Here is an 8,350-nt window from a genome sequence, read left to right on the forward strand (position 1 = left end):
TTTTCCATTCCTTCACTGTCAGCCTATGTGTGTCCTGAAATCTACAAATGCTCCTTGACTTAAAATGAAGTTACATCCTGGAAAACTCATCATAATTTGAAGTCAAAAGTGCATTTAATATACCAAGCCTAATGAATATCATAGCTTAGTGGAGCCTATCTTAAACTAACTGTCTACTGAATATGTATTGTTTTTGCATCATGGTAAAGTGGAAAAATTAAAAGTCAAACCATCGTAAATTGGAGAATATCAGTAAAGTGAAATTCTTGAAGGCAGCATATAGTTGGGTTTTGTTTTTGCATCCATTCAGCCACTCTCTGTCTTTTGATTGGAGAATTTATTTACAATTTAATTATTGATCGGTAGGGCCTTGCTATTGCCACTTTGTTAATTGTTTTCTATTTCATACTTTGTTCCTCTTTTGCTGTCTTTCATTGTTATCTGATGACTTTTTTGGGTGGTATGCTTTGATTAATTTATCTTTGGTGTATCTGCTGCAAGTTTGTTCTTTATGATTACCATGAGGCTTACATAAAATGTCTAATAGTTTTGTTTTGTTTTGTTTTGAGACACAGTCTCACTCTGTTGCCCAGGCTAAAGTGCCATGGGATCAGCCTAGCTCACAGTAACCTCAAACTCCTTGGTTCAAGAGATCTTTCTGCCTCAGCCTCCTGAGTAGCTGGGACTATGCGCAGGCAAGTGCCACTGTGCCCGGCTAATTTTTTCTATTTTTAGTAGAGATGGTGTCTCGCTCTTGCTCAGGCTGGTCTCGAACTCCTGTCCTCAAGTGGTCCTCGTGCCTTGGACTCCCAGAGTGCCAGGATTACGGGTGTGAGCCACCGTGCCTGGTCAGTATAATAGTTCTAATAGTCTCTTTTAAGCTGATAACTTCAATCACATATAAAAACTCTACACTTCCACTCTTCACCATTTTATGTTCTTGATGTCACAATTTACTTCTTATGTATCTCCTAAAATTGTAGCTATATTTTAATACTTTTGCCTTTTAATCTTTATGATAGCATTAAAAGTGATTTACACACCATGATTAGAGTATTATTCTGATATGATTATATATTTACCTTTACCAATGAATTTTTTTTTTTTTTTTTTTTTTTTTGAGACAGAGTCTCACTCTGTTGCCCAGGCTAGAGTGAGTGCCGTGGCATCAGCCTAGCTCACAGCAACCTCAAACTCCTGAGCTCAAGCGATCCTCCTGTCTCAGCCTCCCGAGTAGCTGGGACTACAGGCATGCACCACCATGCCCGGCTAATTTTTTCTATATATATTTTTAGCTGTCCATATAATTTCTTTCTATTTTTAGTAGAGATGGGGTCTCGCTCTTGCTCAGGCTGGTCTCGAACTCCTGAGCTCAAACGATCCGCCCACCTCGGCCTCCCAGAGTGCTAGGATACCAATGAATTTTTAAAAAATTTGTTTTTTAAGAAACAGAATCTCACTCTGTTGCCCAGGATGGAGTGCAGTGGTACAATCATAACTCACTGTAACCTCACACTCATGGGCTCAGACAATCCTCTATGTCAGCCTCCCAAGTAGCTAGGACCACAGGTGCATGCCACCACACCCAACTAATTTGTCTTGTGGCCTTGCATTGATGTCTGCACATTTGAGGGAGCAGTCACCTCTTCTAGACTTTATGTCTGGTTTCAGTGGGGAAAGACCTCTACCTGCCGGTGGGTGCAAGGGCAGTGGCTCTGTGGAGTGTGTTGGCTCCAGTTCTGGGGAGGGTGCAGTAATGTAATCTCCATGCTGCTCCATCAGCTAAGTTCAGCATCAGTAAAGACAGTGGGAGTCCTGTGCAGCCTAGGATGCAGGCTCCTTCTATGCAGGCTTTGAGGATTGTTGGGGACCTTGGTAGCAAAGGCTATGGGGTCCTCTTGTTCTCCTTTTCCCCTCAGGGGAGAAGTCAGCCTGGGGAATCTTCCTGGCACCAGGTCTGGCACACAGGTACACAGGTAGCTGCGGTAGCACTGGGATCTGGAACACAGACACTCAGTGCCAGCAGACCTGGGGTCCTGGGCTCAGGTGTGTGGGCCCACCATGGTGCCTGGGTCCTTAGGCATAAACACATTCACTACACTGGTGGCACCAGTGTTTAAGGCACAGGTGTGTGCAGATTGCCTACATAGCCAGGATCTGTGTCTCTGGGGCAAGCCACAGGAGCTCCAACCCTGGGAGGTAAGGTGTAGCAGTGGCCTGGTCCTTGGGAAATGGGACATAGTGGCAACTTGAGCCCAAGGAATGGTGCAGTTTTGTAGCAGTTTGGACTCTAGGGGGTGTAGCACAGCAGGAGTTTGGATCCTAGGGATGGTGGAGTACACTTGCAACTCAGAGCTTGAGGGGCACAGCACCACACACCGTTGGTTCCAGCCCCTGGGATGGACTTGGCAGCTTGGTCTTGGGGAGGGGAATGCAGTGGTGGCTATTACTCTGAGGGAAGCACAGTGGCCTATACTCCAGGCAGCTCTGCCAGTTCAGCTCAGCATTAGTGAAGACTAAAGGCTTCCTCAGTGGCAAAGGCTATGGGTGTCTGTGGTGGTAATAAGGGGTCCTGTGGTCCTCCTTTCTTTTTCTCCACTGGAGGAAATCCCTCATGGCACCAGAGTTTCTCAGGACAGAGGAAAATGTTTCCTATGCTTTTCTATGGAAAAACATGTGGCCATCCTTGGCTTTTGTGCTCCACAGGGTTTCTACTGCTGCTTTGTTGTATTCCAAAGTTCTCCCAGAGCTATTTTCCTAGGTATGTAGTTATTTATTTGTTGAATTTTTTTTTTTTTTTTTTTTTTTGTTGAGGCAAGCATTGGGACCTTCTCATCTGTCATCTTGCCAATGTCACCTGGAGCTTTTACATTTTTAAATGGAAAAAAATTGGAATTACGTGGAAATGAGCATTTTAAAATACTTCCTTGTGAACACTTTTGAACAATAATATTAAGACAATAAAAACGTTAAAGCTATATATACTTCCATTTTTCTTTTCATTGTTCTTTCCTGTGTTCAGTGTCAGTCATAACTTCACATTAAATGTACATGATACCAAAAAAGAAGTGTAAGAGGGAAAAGTGGTACTAACATGCAAGGATGCTCATCTTTTTCCTGTTCTGACCAGGGTAATACTATTATAGAAGAAAGCACTGGCCTCTTTTGTCATGAAAGAGTTCTTAAATATTCTCTGTTCTCATCTGGCTTTTCTATCAGTGTGGTAAGCTGCTGAAAGTCCACTTAAGGGAAATTTTGAGTTTGGCCAACTGCTAGTGATAAAATGGAGATTTTAGGCTGTTAAGATAATTACAGGCCAAATTGCTTACGGATATTTATTATATGGATATTGGTTTTCTATTATAAGAATCCAGAAGCATTTTGTTTGAATAGATTTAGAATCTATTTTCCTGCATTATTTGTCTAATCAAACATTTTTTCCTCGGAGTTTTCAACTGACTAGTATTCAGTTTATTATAATCCTTTAAAAAGTCATTTTTCAATTGGGTTCTGAGATTCCACTTCTTTAAATACTGAATGAATAGATATACTTCATTTTCTAATTGAATGTGGGTCTGGATCAGCCCTGAGAACGCTGTTGTGATTCTCATTCTTGGTGTAGCACTGATAAGCTCTCATAATTTTGTGGGTAAAAGTGAATCTGACAACAGCCATTCAAAAAGAAATTTGAATATTCCCATACTAAAGAAGGATGAATGTAGGGAGACTGAGGCTCCAAATCAAACATTGCATTGCCCCAGGAAATTAAGGGGTCCTTGAACACCATACCAGTTACCTAAAGATTGAGAACAAAGGCTAGGGCAAAAGATGAGGCTGTCCCTGATGATGATGGTCAGACACAAAAATATGTTGGAGGGGAAAAAGAGTCAATTTCCAACCCCAGAGAGATAAAGACATCCATTACCACATTCCATGGAGGCCAATAGGTTGCAAGACTGCTTCAGTAACCCTGCAACATAAATGTCCACTAGACTCTTCAGCTTTTATCAGAATAGATAGGCTCCCAAGAAACTACCTAGATTGCTAAAATGACTCAATCCAGCCCACAGAACTCATTCAGTGATTTACTCATTTAACTTTCAGTTATTGTGGGCTCTGTGTGTATTAAGCATTATTCTAGGAAATAGGGGCACAAGATAACACGTGGTCCTTATTACCCTAAAAGAACTCTGTCTTGGTGCCTTGTTCTGACCTTTCCTCAGCATCACCTTCCGAAATGCCTGTCATTAAGCTGACTCAAGCTTACTTTAATTTTGATGAAATTAATGAGCTGATGATGATTACAAAAGCAGCTTCCATTTGGCGTTTTTCTATGTTTATTATTTCACTTAATCTCCACAAAAGCCTTATGAAGTGCTATTGGAGTAAATAAGCCTTGTTCAGTGTAGCAAAGCTGAGATAGATTGAAACCGAGTGGTTGTTTAACTGATTTCTCCAGAGAACTCAGGTTAGACATTTAACTTGATTTCCCCTAAGAGATGGTGGTATCTTACAGGAATTATTTTAATGTTTTGATGCTTGGATTGATCTTTCTGACTTAAAGTCTGTTAGTTTCCCTTAAACAATGGGGTAAAATGTTGAAGTACTTTATAACTTGTTTCCAGCATTCTGCTTCAAATATAGAAACTAATACTGTCATCTGAGACTATCAACCAGGGTGGCTACATATGGCTTTTGCAGAATCAGTTTACATGATAGCTCAGGACTTCAGAGAGATTGTTCCAGGAACAAGGCCAATGACCTTTTATGACCCAGCCATAGAAGTCACAATGCATAATTTCTGCCATACTCTATTGTTTGACACAGTTGCAAGCCCACTCTGATTCAAAGGGGTCATAGAGCCCACCTTTTGATGGAAGCTATGTCAAAGAACTTGCAGCTAGGTTTGAAAACCCCCACATGCTGTTAATGAAAGGGTTTCAAGATGAGATTAACATCACCAGATTTACATGTTAATTATGAAGCAATAAATATAGTTTGGCTTATAACGTATGAATATATATAGCAATGGCAAAAAGGAAGAAGAAATAAATAGAGCTATATTGGAGTAACGTTTTTATATTATACTGGAACTAAGTATTAAGATGAAGTAGATTGTGATAAGGTGCACATTGTAATCCCTACAACAGCCTTTAAGAAAATAACTCACAAAAAAGTTTAAAAGTAATGAAAGGAATTACAATGGTACACTATATCTATTTAATAAAAGAGAAGATGGTAGTAAAGAAGGAATAGAGGAACAAAAAAGACATATAGAAAATAAATCACAAAATGGCAAATATAAATTCCACCATATCAATAATTATGCAAAATGAGTTGAGTGAACATTCCATTCAAAAGGCAGAGATTACAGCTACTCTGGAAAACAGTTTGGCACTTTCTTATAAAACTGAACTGCAATTGCCATATGACACAGCAATTTTATTTTGAGCATTTATTCCAGAGAAATGAAAATTTATGTTCACAAAAAACCCTGTACACAATGTTCATACCAGTTTTGTTTATAACAGCCCAAAACTGGAATCCACCCAGATGTACTTCACCAGGTGAATAGTTAAACTGTGATACATCCATACCATGGAGTACTATTAATACTCAGAAATAAAAAGGAACAAATTATTGATACAGGCAATAACTTGGATGAATCTTGAAGGAATTATACTGAGTGAAAAAAGTCAGTCTCCAAAAGTTCCATATTTTATGACCCCATGTATATCACATTTTTGAAATGATAACATTTTAGAAATGGAAGACAGGGTTGTCAGGGGCTAAGGTGCTAGAAGGGGGGACATGGTTATAAAAGGCCAACACAAGAGAATCCTTATGGTGTTGGAATTGTTCCATATCTTGACTGGAAACACAAACCTATACAGTGAAATACACACAGATGAGTACAAGCTGTTGACCCAAGTAAGTGAGGCAAAAATCTCAATCAATATAGGTTTATTAAGCCAAAGTTGGGGATGTGCCCAGGAAAAACATGTACTGCAGACAAGCTGTGGCTGTTTTTCCAGTTTTTTCCAAAGGGAAAGTTGGAACCCTCAGCATTTTAAAGGCATACAGAGAGAAGGAAAAAAAGGGAGAGGGGTAAGGGCTGACGAGGCAAAGTGGTTACATTCTTGTGAGGCCCAGGAAATCTGCATTTAACATAAAATAAGGGAAATGTTAGAAGGGAAAAAGGAGTGAAAGAAGTATCAATTATGTAGCTGTCCCTGGGTAGGTGGAAGAATGTCTGATACGGTCTTATCTCCAGTTCTGGTACCTGTAAAGATAAACTTCTAATTCATTATTAGTATAGGATCCAATAGGCTTTAGTTTTAGGTACAATTTGTATGTCCTTGCTTATGGGAGGTTAGCAAGGAATTTTCTTAAGGAATGATCTGCGGGGCCAGCTCTTCACAGGTGCCCGAGGCCTTTACCTTTTCTTCTGCATGAGGAAGTTGTGGGGAGTGGCCCTGAGACTTTTATTTTCTTTTTACAAAGGAAAATTGGAGCAATTTGAATAAGATTAGTGGATTGTATCAATGTCCATATCCTGGTTATGTTATACCACAGTTGTGAGAAACTGAGTAAAATGTACATGGGAATCTCTCTGTATTATTTCTTTTTTTTTTTGAGACAGAGTGTCGCTTTGTTGCCCAGGCTAGAGTGAGTGCCGTGGCGTCAGCCTAGCTCACAGCAACCTCAAACGCCTGGGCTTAAGCGATCCTACTGCCTCAGCCTCCCGAGTAGCTGAGACTACAGGCATGCGCCACCATGCCCGGCTAATTTTTTTTTCTATATATATTTTAGTTGGCCAGATAATTTCTTTCTATTTTTAGTAGAGACGAGGTCTCGCTCATTGCTCAGGCTGGTCTCGAACTCCTGACCTTGAGCGATCCACCCGGCACAGAGTGCTAGGATTACAGGCGTGAGCCACCGCGCCCGGCCTGTATTATTTCTTAAAACTGCACGTCAGGCGGGGCGCAGTGGCTCATGCCTCTAATCCTAGCACTCTGGGAGGCTGAGGAGGGTAGATTGTTTGAACTCAGGTGTTCAAGACCAGCCTGACCAAGAGTGAGACCCCATCTCTACTAAAAATAGAAAGAAATTATCTGGACAAAAAAAAAAAAAATATATATATATATATATATGTAAAATTAGCTGGGCATGGTGGTGCATGCTTGTAGTCCCAGCTACTCGGGAGGCTGAGGCAGTAGGATTGCTTGAGCCCAGGAGTTTGAGGTTGCTGTGAACGAGGCTGACACCATGGCACTCTAGCCTGGGCAACAAAGTGAGACTCTGTCTCAAAAAAAAGAAAAAAAGAAGAAAAGAAAGAAAATGAAAACTGCACATCAATCTACATTATCTTGATAAGAATTTCAATTTAAAAAGATTTTCAGACAATAAACTATCCACCTATATGTTTATTGTCCACATGAAACATACTTTAGAGTCAAAGGTGAAAATAGGTTGAAAGCAAAAGAGTGGAAAAAGTTATATCATGCTATCAGTTACCCCAAGGGAGCTATATTAATACCAGGCAAAACAGTGTGTTGATGGAAAAGAAGCCAAACTCTGTAAAAATAATTTAAAGATGTTTATTCTGAGCCAAATGTGAAAACCATGACCCAGAGCCATGCCCAAGAAGTCTTGAGCAAGTGCACTTGCTGTGGTTGGGTTACAGTTTCGTTTTATGGATTTCAGGGAGACAGGAGTTACAGGTAAAGTCATAAATCAATACATGGAAGGCATACATTGGTTTGCCAAAGGTGGTCCATCTTGACGTGGGGGGCGGAGCTTACAGGTTATAGGTGGGTTTAAACACTTTGACTTGTAAGTGGTTGAAAGACATGAAGCTTTTGTCGAAAGGCTTGGAATGTTTTAAGATAAGTGACTCTGTTAGTCAGAGACAAGCTACTGGACATATTTGTTGTGTAAAATGAGGACCTGCAGGTTTGTCTTGCATAGCCTTAGGCCTATCAGTGAGTTACAAAGAATGTTTACAAGAAGGGTGGGGCGCATGATGAGGCATGTCTGACCTCCCTCCTCCTGCAGTCAATTTAGTTTTAGGATATCCCCTTGGCCAGGAGGGGGTCCATGGAGTCAACCTATGAGGGTTAGCCTTCAGATTTTATTTTAGTTCACAAGTACTAAGGACCAAAAATGTTATTAAAAGCAGAGGGAGACATTTTATAATAACAGTGCCAATTCATCAGGAAGATATAACAATTAGCAACATATATGCACCTAACAGCAGAGTTCAAAAACATGCAAAGTAGTAATAAAATTAAAGGGAGACATAGACAATTTAGCAATAAAAGCTTCATAACCCTCTTTCAATAATGGA

The sequence above is a fragment of the Eulemur rufifrons genome, chromosome 7 (assembly GCF_041146395.1).
Source record: "Eulemur rufifrons isolate Redbay chromosome 7, OSU_ERuf_1, whole genome shotgun sequence".
Classification (NCBI taxonomy): domain Eukaryota; kingdom Metazoa; phylum Chordata; class Mammalia; order Primates; family Lemuridae; genus Eulemur; species Eulemur rufifrons.